Genomic DNA, 12,002 nt, shown 5'->3' with positions numbered 1-12,002 from the left:
ACGTATGTAAACGTTCCTAAGCATCAGCAATGCCTCATCGATTGCATACAAAGCATTCCTATGAAGACTTTCAGAAAAAATCGATCGCCCGATGATCAAATTGTCGCCTGAATGATGAGTTATGCATGTGAATGTAATGTGAATGCGATGTCGCCTGAATGTTGCGTATGAAGGATTCATCTCGAAGTCATAGAATGAAGCCTGACTATCCAGTGTTCCGTTCAAGACATTCCAGTTTGAAAATGCTCGTCTGCCTCAAACAAAATCCTAATGAAAAACCCTAAGAGCGAAAAAAAATCGCCAAAACATCATTTAGGTACAACGATGAGCTTGGCAACGACAAAGGACTGTTAATTTATGGACTTAGTGTTGTACAATTCAACGTGAATCGGTGCTCTTTTTATCTTCCTTCACCGTTGCGCAATAACTTTCAGTTTCCAGCCTATTCTATTTTTCGAAACATGAAGCGGGCGTCCATGTGCTTTAACACGCTATCCATGCCGTGTTGTGGTTTTGAGCTGTGGCAAACCCTTTTACTTTCTGATGTGGCCATGCCAGGGGTTTCATGTAAGTTCAAATAACGTACATTTTTTGGCATTAGCAAGATGCGTGGCATGTGACACGTAACCATTCCGACAACGCACATCATGGCATGCAATGATGTGCGTTGCAATACCCTTTTGCTGTTGTCGGCGATGACGTTAGTGTTTCCGTCGGGTGCGCTGCATCCCTCGTGACCGTTTGGCCGGAACATGATCATACACATCACATATCTGAATTCCAACTTTATGCGTGCGCTAATGTGAAATCAACCTTATCGATGAAAAGCATCTGAGGACGAATTTTCGCGTATGGACATCATGCATCGGCAAAAAAACTTGAGCAATGGTAGTTTTTCGAAAAACTTCATCCATGGCAAACAATTGCAAACGGACGTATCCATACGAACGTCTACGGTGCAATCAGTCACGTGCTGAACTTTTTCAGCCTTCTGTTTTACCCAGCAAATTTTTACGTAAGGGTTTTTCACAGCACGAAACTGATGCCGTACGCAGCTTATCTTGGCGGACTTTACACACGCAAACTTGTGGCTTGCAAACAGTTGTCACACGGCCTTTTTCTATACGTGCGTTTGTCCGGAAGCCTAGATAACACTCCTCGCGTGTGCCAAAAATTACGTTGAGGTCAAAGGCACGCATAGAAGAAGATCGCACGGCAATTTTTCTTGAGATAGAGTTTGCATGCCGAAGTATAGTAGGATAACATACATATGCCAAAGAGCTCGTCATGCAAAACGTGTATCATGCAAAAAGCTACAAAAAATAGAGGTTGTGTGAGAAAATACTGGCCGGGAAACTATCGTAGCAAACATTGGGAGGAAAACAATATCGGAAAAGTCGCATGAGTTGTTCGAAGGCCAATGCCCCTCAGCAGTAAAAAAATCGTTGCAAGTATCCACACGTCATCATGTAAAGCTGTAATGTTAGCAAAGGGGTTGTACGCAAATATTCACACACGTATGCTGCTCAGGGATGGTTTGCTGCATTTAAATACGGACACCACGCATCACGTGCTAACATCACCCATATGTTCAAACAATTTCAAGCTAGCACGTATCACGCGTTAAGGCATTAATCACATTCGCAAAATCGGTCACGGGGATTTCTGCACGTTTAGGTCTAATCGCCGACTTTTTATAAGAATGGGCTCACTAATTTTCCTTCTCGGATGGTCCTCTGCCCTCCGTATGACTGATTTCTAAAATTGTTACAGGGTCCGTACTCCGTGAATTTCAGCCTCACTGCGTTATTTATTATTACTGAATACACTGCGAAGTATTAATGCATCTCTTCTTCCTATCACCTGCTTATTCGACGAAGAACAAGGCTGTCAGTACTGTCTTATGCGTGTACAGTGTTCCTCAGAGCTGCGCTGGACAACTTCCAAAACTTTAAAGGGCCCTATAGTACTCAATAAATGTTCATAGCTTAGATAACGTGATATGCGTGTCCATAAAAGCCATGTAAGGAGTACACAAACATGTCTAAAACAGTACAGGCGTGAGAAAAACGATTATCACAAATGTTTGGCGGCCATTTGGCTTGGGTAGCGTCCCCCCCCCCCCCCCGATCTTGTTGCCAGGGCGATCAGCATCGACTGTGGCAGATAATACCAGGAATGAATGATGTGAGGACCCCAAGCGTTTTTGTAAAGAGGCTTCTGACTGCCCTCCTGCCGATTAGTACACGAAAAATACAGCATTGTGTAGTCCTAACGGTTCTGGATTGTCCGTGAATACAGCAAATTAAAGGAACAAATGCGAACAAATGAAATAGGTGCCACCGTTTGAAGGTGACAACCGATGACATATACTTTCACTCTTTCACTTCGCAGGTCATTTTTTAAATGTAATGGCTTCAGCGCCATCTGCAGAGGAGCCTTTGCTGAAGAATGGCTTCTAATTGCAAAACAATGCAAAACAGGCTCTGAATCTATAATAACCAACTAGCACTCTCTTAGTTCGACATACAGCTTTCAAGTGGCAAAAACTTCAAGTCATGCTTTATCATCCCTTTTTCTTTCATTTGAACCATGCCGCGTAGGAAGTACCCATAAATGCTTTTCGACGCGTTCATGTCATACATAGGATCGCGCGCTCTCTCATGGATTCAGTTATATGCTTTAAACCTCTCCCTGCAAAAGGAAAGGGCGGTGCACCCTCCCCCCCCCCTCTCTTTCGAAGTTTCTGAGGATATCTCTCCGGGACGCGCAATCGGAACGAATGTTTCGCTATCCTATGGCTATTCATTGCGTGTGTTTTGACACCAAAAACGTTTCCCTATCAGTCTGAGCTCCAAAAAGTGAAGTTTTTGTCGGAATACTGCATGGTGATCTACGGCCGGCGCGAGCGGCGGGCGGTTACTGACGGACCCGCCGTTGGTGCCGCCACTGTTACGTCAACAGAGCCGGGCATACTAACGGTATGTTCAAAACACATTTAATGTATTGATGCATATTCATATATATTCATATATATGCATATATATGCTACTACATAGATATATATGATACACGACATACATATGTATATATATATATATATATATATATATATATATATATATGAGTGTGCACAAAATTCAACAAGAAAAACGTTTGCATAAGTTGTATGCTGTTAAGCTGCAGTGTTACGTAAGCATGCGTATGCAAAGCTGAAGAACGACGTTTCCAGGAAAAATTGACATTTCGTCTGTCCTAGCGGGGTAAAATATGAGCCTAGAGACATTAAACTGGCTGCCAATCGCGAGATCTCGTTGGGGTTAATCCGCTGGATTTTCCACTGGACTGTTTCTTTCATAGTTTGGTAATGGCAAGGGTCACACCGACCACTCCCCATTTCCATGAAAAAAGAGCGAAAATGGGGCGAAGGTGAAACGGTGCAATACCATGGGGTATCCGAATATTCTCCTGGCTTACAACTGCCGTTACATACAATTATAGCGGTTTGCTCATAAAAACTGATAGTACAGCTTCGTAAGCAACGAAATGATCAGGCAGCCTTTGTCAGCTAGGAGCGCGGTTTCCAGGCTTATTACATTGAGCAGACACGGCGCCCGCGGATGAGCGGATGAGATCCATGCCAGCTGTCCCTCTTATTTGTACACGGCATGGCAAAACCAAATCAGGAAGCACACGGCACGACAATTATTACGCACACAGTTTAGATGATGGCATACAGGCAGCCAATCTAGGTCTCAGACAGGGTCCAGGCACCAGCCCGCTTGCATCCCGTGCTGGGATGTGGCCAGCTTGCCCACCTGCAGCCCGTTTGGATCTGAGTCTATGCCTCTCACCGTTGTTGCAAACTGGTTTGTATGCGATCAGAAAATATTCAGCCATGGAGAGCAAAGTACAAAAACTAATGCATTAGTGTAAAAGATGTCAGCATATGGGAAGTCCATCTGGGTCCGACTTGGAGCCCAAAGTCTAGCCCACCTGCGGCCCATGTTGACATGAGCCCAACTTACCCATATGCATTCCATATGAGCCCCAACCCGTGCTGCTCTCCTTTGTTATGTATTCATTTGTAAATGATGAGGAAAAATTCAACGTGAGGGCACAAGATAGCAAGTCCAATGCACTGGCACCAATTATGTAGCGTATGGGTAGCCCATCTGGGTCCCAAATGGAGCCAAAATACCAGCCCACCTGCAACCGGCATAGACGTGAGCCTGGCTGGCCCTTGTTCAGCCCATATGGACCCCAGTCCAGGCAGCAGTCTCATATTTTAGAATAATTGTATACGATATGTTGAAACCCGGACAATAAAAACAATTGGTATTGGTAAATTAAACATTTAAACAAGTAAATTAAAAATTAAATAAAATAAAAATTAAAAATTAAACAAGTAAATCGGTAAAAACAATTGGTACACAATATTATGTGTAAGGCAACTTTATTGGGCATGTAACATATGGATAGCCCATCTGGGCCCCAGATTAAGCCTAGATAATATTGAGTAATTTCTTCTTGACGTGACAAATTCAGACGGAATGGTACGAGGTACGAACAGCTCTGGTGCATGCAAAAATATGAAATGAGATGAGCGCCCCACGGGACCCAGCTGGAGCCCAGTTGAAAGCCCACCTGTAGCCCATGCCCACATTAAACCAATTGCCCCCACGTTTAGCCCATGTGGGTCCCATTTGGCAATGTTAACTGGGGTTAAAATTGTTAGCTGGCGTCCTTTTTTATTCATTTTATGTATGCTAGTGTAAAAATCTGCATTTCAGATCATGAAAACATCAACTGCTTCAGTAGAATGGCACATTTCATTACCAAAATCCAAACATTTGTAGAAATGTAATCAGCAAGCCCAAATTACCTTTGCATATAAGCAGCACCCAAATCTGAGGCTATCTGTGATGTTTGCCATGCATAGCGCATAAGTATCAACTCAAATCCATTTCTGTGGCGCTACCCTATCTTTATGTTGGGTTAGGCCCCTCACTTCTGATTCCTCCCCCAACCAAAAATTTCTAGGCAGAAAATTACAGAAAGATATGGGAAAAAGTGAACTAACATAACATTATCTTCTGTAGACTTCATTGATTGCACCTTGATCCAAGGGATGCTACCTCTCGCTAACCATGCATAAAAAGTTGGTACTCGGGTCATTATGCCGTCACCATACAAGCTAAAATGATTTCTGTTATCATTGTAAGCTGCATATAAGGTAAGCTGTATGTCATCACAACCTGTACTTAAATGTATACAGTGATTATGCTAATGGTTCAATCAGGACAATTTTGCAATTCAACATTAGCAAAACAGTAATGAAATAGACCATGTTTGCATCCATGCAATCCACGCTCACAAGTGAAAAGAAAATATATGAATGAGCACTGCGGAATGAATGCCTTCCAGAGCTTTCCTCTTACAATAGGGGTGCTACCATCAGTAAGTGGCCAACATGATACCCAGAGATGACCAAATGCCAACATTTCACTGACCTTATAGGAGAGTTAGACCAAAATACTATAAAACCTCCAGCTATCTGAAGTGAAGTTCTTGGTGAAGGTGGAGATGGCAATGAAACCTGTACCCACCCACCCCCTCCCTCCTCCTCACGGCCTACATTTGTTACACCACCCCACTCCTCACTTTTATTGCCTTCGAATGGCCTACATCATTGGCTATCATATAAACTTCCAGCAACCAATATACATGTTAGCTTAAGGTTTAACTGTGGACGACCATTTAAATGCTATCAAAACATTGATGAAATGATTGCATTTCAAGCAGGGGCATGGTTTTTGAAGATAGGTTTGCGAGCAGTGAAAAATCGTATGATGTGCCCCTAAAATGTAAATGTCTCCCAGATTACCACACTTCTTCACAAACTAAGTGGGAGGAATGAGCCCTGAACTGCGCAAAAAAGTTGGAAAATCCTTGATTTGAGGATCTATATGACTAGTAACCATTCCCGATCACGATAAGAGCAAAAATGGCATAAATTGGCATCTTAAAATTATTATCACCTGATGCTATTGTCCTTCATGAGAAGGGTCCTCAGACTCCTGCATCAAAGCTATTTTTTTGGTGTCTTGAAAAGAGCGGTTTGAATAGTCACAGGTCAATTTCTACCTTGATCGAATCATCGGCCGACTTATCCTGAACTGTCAACACCTCTCGTCGCTGAGGATAGGATGTTGAACCGTGGCACCCCCAACAAAGTAGGCAAGGCCAAAAATTAAACACTATGCACGTTTTCATGACACTGCAATGCGAATGCCACTTGCAAAATTGCAGTGCATTGTAAGTCACGGATCACCTCATATCACTGGCATTGCAACGGCTGGAACATGTCCCTGTGGCCAGATGAATTCTCATGTCAAGATTTTGGACGCGTGTAAATCGACTCAGGAGTGCATCTACACAGAACAGCTCCTCTGCTTAAATCCACTACGAAGTGGATTTACACAGGATGCCACCCCTGTGTAAATCGACTCAGATCTGAGTTGATCTACACATAAACGCACTGTTGTGTAAATCCACTTGAGTAGATTTACACAAGCGTGGCTTCAGGAGTAAATCGACTTAGATCTGAGTGGATTTACACAGGAGCGCCGTTCTGTGTATATACACTCCGGAGTGGATTTAAGCAGAGAAGGTGTTCTGTGTAGATTCACTCATGGCGTGATATACGCAGAAGCGCCATTCTGCGTAACTCCACTCGCGAGTGGATTTGAGCAGAGGTGTTCTGTGTAGATGCACTCATGATGGATACACACACCTGTGAATAACACCGCGATGTGATCTGCGCAGGCGACAGAACGTATTCAACGCAGCGAACTGGCAAACTGATCTATGACTTACCGAATAAGGGAAAGGTGTGATTTCAGCAATCAAACATGCGCACAAAAGCTGAAAATATGCATTTGCCCATGCATAGCTCATTTTTGCATCACTGAAGCTATACATCTGCGTACTTCATTGAGAACATACCGTCCAGAGAAGCGAATACATATATATATATATATATATATATATATATATATTGGAATATTTTGGCAGAATTCTTTCTTAGATACATGTTTGATTAAAAATAACTGCTGACTCAGCATTAACGAGCTTTTTGATGCATCGTTCTAGTTTCCGGGCCTTTGACTTTGCGTCATCGCTTAGATTAAATATGGTTCGCACAAAATTACTCATATATGCATCACTCCTTCCATTCTAACGTTTCGAGATCTTATCTCATCTTCGGAGAAGACTAAATTGCACATGAAATGAGTTTTGAGTTTTAAAGGATGAAAAAATTGTGCACTACTGTTGGAAAACATCTTTTAGTACGGAGAACATAAATGAAGCACAACTAATTGAAGTAAGACGGATCGCTATTTTCATCTTCATACATGTAAGAAACACTCATAATGGGAACATCACAAAGACACAATGGGAACACTATTGTCACTATTGTCTAGAACGAGGCATCAAAAAGCTCGTTAATGCTGAGTCAGCAGTTATTTTTAATCAAACATATATATATATATATATATATATATATATATATATATATATATATGCATATATAATATAGTATGCGTGCGTTTGCGCGTGTACATGTGTACGTGCCAGGAAAGGTAGATGCTGAACTTGTCACACTGCTTACAAGGCACGCCATGCAGCATCGCATGCTTGCCACACGGTCCTTTGCAGTGTGCGGCTTGTATCCAGTCTTAGTAACGGGTGAGGGGTGCGGAGGACTCCTAAAGGGGCTCCTTGATGGTGAAACGCCCCCCCCCCCCTCTCATACACACAAATTCGTCAGCTTTGGCCGATGCATTTCCACCGGCATGATTTTGTGCGTGTTTTATGCATTTCTAACTTTCTTCACTGGGGCAAGAAGCCATGAAAGGTACTGGAAAGCAATTTGCTGTCTGTATTTTGTTGCAGGCAATAATTAACAGAAGGGAGGTGATGTTAGATGACATACAAAATAACGCATCGGTGTTATTCCTTTTAAATTGTTAAGCTGGTTTTATCCAAAAGGATAGACCTTAGAGCTTTGCCAAGCTTTTCTTCTGAGCTCTGCAGAGATATTTATGACCCCGTGCACGTTGAGTGTAGATTGGAAATGGGGTCAGCAATGTTTTCACCTTGGCTAATCCATGTTCGCCTAGGGATGCTAAACGTTCTGTCAGAATTTAGTAGTGATGTAAATTATGTAACAGTGTTTAGGATACGCACTTCAAGTCTTAGAAGCCTTATCCAATGCTGTGATTACATCTCCTCATGCAGTAATGCATCTTCGCCCAGAGTTTCTATGTGGCAAGTGTATCCTCGATTTCAGAGGTCTAGTTAGGTCACTTCCGGTGAACCTAGGGTCTTGTAATTAACATCTGTAATAGTACTGAGCATTCAAAGGGCAATGGCAAAAAATGCCCGACCCTAGCCATTATATTTTCGAATGGGACTACTTGAAGTCATCTCTGGAAAAACAGACCTAATTTAAGTAGCGCTCCACTGGGCGGGAAAATCGCAATGACTGAACGTTGAATAGCGCGGTAGGTAAAATGGAGAAATGTATGGAAGACTTCGTTAAGTCCTCACTCAAAAAACAAAAACAAATTGGAACCAAAATCGGTAAACCCAAACTTGGGCCGTACGTACGTTCATGCCTATGCAACCTACATTCTGAACGCAATTCGGTACATTAACTGAACGTAGTACCGTGAAGTAACCCAACTGAAGCTACTCAACTGATTCACACGCGGTACCAATATGGGTGTTTGACATCCAGATCAGTCTTTCGTCTGTAAATTCGAAGTCGCTCAACTTGGTGCTAACTTAAAATCAAGAACTTCACTTCTGCGTAACGTTATGGGAAACGCTTTGTAGGTTTAGGTCATTTGCAGACGTCTGTGCCGAAAGAACCTCATGGTTAAAGACAGTCATTGGCGGTACCTAATGAGGGTTCCGCCGATAATAAAATGCGATAAATATTCTCTACGCTCTTCTATCTTCTACCTTCGGCTCTTCACAAATATGTCTTCCGTGAAATCGCTAGCATTTTCGTAGGCACATCAGCTTTGCCTGTTTTGTAAAAGACACACGAAAAAGTTGTGTGCATGCAGCTGTCGTCCAACCTCGGTACCCATGATCCTCGGTCACTCAACCGAAAACGCCCTGGACGATGCCGCTGAGTGAGCTGTACTCGGATTGGGGTTAAGCACGTCGTGGCCGTCACGTTCGTAAACTTCAGCCGTGCCTTTAATGTATTGACCATGGCGTAGATCCGATAAAGCTGCAGTGATATTGTATTGATCCGAATTGGTGTGGGAGTTACCTTGCTGGTCGAAGGTGGGTGGTGAGAAGCGGAATCTTTCTCTTCTGTCGATTTACGGTGTCCCTTAGCGATCCTTGGTTGACCCTATCCTCTTCAGTATTTTGGCGAATGAATCTCTATCTTATCTCCTTCACGAATATCTAGTATCCTGTGCCGACCACACCCAACTGCTGGACTCTACACATCCAGACCAACCACCCGCTTCGAAATCACGACAGGAGGAAACCATTCAAGTAGTTAATTCCTTCTTCACATCTAACTCTCTTAAAATGAAGCCGACCAAAAGAGCTATTCTTCCCAGCACTCCACAATCCTGAAAGGAAACCTTATATTTTCACCTGGGCAGTGCGTGACACCAATTGAGCCCTTCGTCGCCCATGAAGGTGCTGGGGGTCCTATTGCAGGTACCTTTTCTTGGGAGATGTTCACATCCTACGTTAAAATGCGCAGCCCCATCCTTTTCCGCTTGCATAAAATCCGCCACAACCAACCATATTGGCTGTTTGTGACGAATCACAATGAACAAATTCCACCACAATCCACAATCAACAGATTCGTCACCCGAGGTTCGTAAATCTATCATCCAGTCCCATGTTCTCATCTTCTGTACTGCCTCTCGGTCTGGGGTGTGGCTGCAGCGCATCACCTGAATAGAGTGCAAGGGGTGATTAACCGTGGGGCCAGGATCGTCGCCGATGCTCCTCAGCAAGATCCAATGGCGGCGACCGTTCAAGCGCTTGGCTGGCGCGGTGACCTAGTCATTCCCCGTGGCAGCATCGCTGTGTTCAGGGCCCTTAATGACTCGTGGGTTCCTTTGGAGATTCGGTGCCTGTTCACCACACGTACAGCTTTACGCCAGCGTGTCACCCGCGCGGCAGCGATGGGCGCCCTGGGTCTGCCAGCCCTCACCTATCGACAGCACGCAGGTCTTTTCGTATTTACGCGGCCTCATTCCGCTGCCGCCGACCACCACCACCTCTTACGCCTACAATGTGTTTTGCGTCAGTCTGAGTGATGTAGACTGCCCTGTCGTGTGATCATTGCTTGTTTACCGCTTCGCGACATATTCTGACGGCTTAAATTTTGATACGTGATTTATTGTTGGCCAAGTTGTTAGAACGAAGGGACGATTGATATCGTGCGAATCTAGTCGCGCCGTTTTTTTTTAAAAAAAATATTGCACCAATACTACTGTTGCAATCGTACCGATTCAAACAACCCAGCTGTCTGAATAATTTGTGATTGAAATGAGCGTGAACATGACCCAGCCACGCATTCGCAATGAGATGTGTCATTAGAGCTGCCAGTGGTCTTCGCATACCGATGAAACTCACAAGAGATTTGATGGATTTCCTCAGGCGTATTTGTGGATACGTGGCATTTTCACAACGCGCTATAATCACTTCAGCAGAGTTGGTTAGCTTTAAATGTATTAAAGTATTGAGGTCAATGACCTCCATGGGATAACCACAGCCTTGGAACGTACACGACATGCAGTTCTGGGCACGCAGCCGTATGAGCTTATCACAGATGCATGCCATGAGAAGAAGCAACCATGTCACAACAGCGCAGGTATTTTACCGCATTGGAGCGGCCAGACATGCCGCGCTATGTCAGGAAAACTTTCTCACATGCCAATAAATCCCGTACACTGACAAAGGCACACCCTGAGTGCTGAGATGCATGGAAACCCACCACGACGCACAATCATCAACGTTCTTCTTGACTAGATTCAAAGCGTGCGAGCACAACCAGTGTCAAAAAACATCAATAACAACCATGGCTGAGAATTGTTGAACGCACTAAGCAATTATATAACAGCGGCCCGACACATTGAATAAGTAGCCAAAGCAATGCTCTCATGTTGGTATTTTTAAAAACACATTCTCCTTAGCGGTCACTGGTTAAACTAGCACAAAACGAAATTGTACAGACATTTGTATGCGTCTTCCTCGCATGGGGCAAGTATATAATTACCCAGTCAGTTCTCGCATATGTAGAACTGCCGACGAAGAACGCATCAGACATTTGACGAGGCTACTTAGTTCACTTCAGCTACTTAGTTCAGGTACACGACAGATCTAAGCTCGTTCAACGTTCATTTCGACTAGTGAGGAGATAGTGCAAGGACATCCAGGGACGCAGCAGGTTGGACGTAAGCAACCATTGCTTGATGAGCGGTGCTATTTAACAAAGCTTATCCAGTCTGGCAACAATCAACACAGATAGTCGGAAACGCTTTCCGCCTTTTAGAGTCTCTGGATGGGCTTGCAATACTCATATATGTACATGAAGATGATGTATCTTGGCAAACTAGCTATTCCCATCATGGCATGCAAACGAATATAGATATCGAGCATGTTCTCTACAATAGAAGAAGCCTAAGAGCTCTACAGGTATCCGGGAAGTCAAGGCGTTTCCGATGAACGAAGTTATGTCAAATTCATGGAACACCGTGACCACGCGGTGCATGATGATGGCGGGTTTAAAGCCGAGTACGTGGACGGTGTAATCCAGCGCTCCCACCATACACCGCTGCTGTTCAGTACTCTGAAGAAAAAAAGGAACACGTTAAGAAAAACTTACATCAAGACATGGTACGAACCCAGCAGAAACATTATGAACTAGTTTCACGCCGTACCATGTGTTA

The sequence above is a fragment of the Pollicipes pollicipes genome, unplaced genomic scaffold (genome assembly GCF_011947565.3).
Source record: "Pollicipes pollicipes isolate AB1234 unplaced genomic scaffold, Ppol_2.1 Scaffold_7231;HRSCAF=8579_pilon_pilon_pilon, whole genome shotgun sequence".
NCBI classification, from domain to species: Eukaryota; Metazoa; Arthropoda; class Thecostraca; order Pollicipedomorpha; family Pollicipedidae; genus Pollicipes; species Pollicipes pollicipes.
This window is presented reverse-complemented; position numbering follows the sequence as displayed.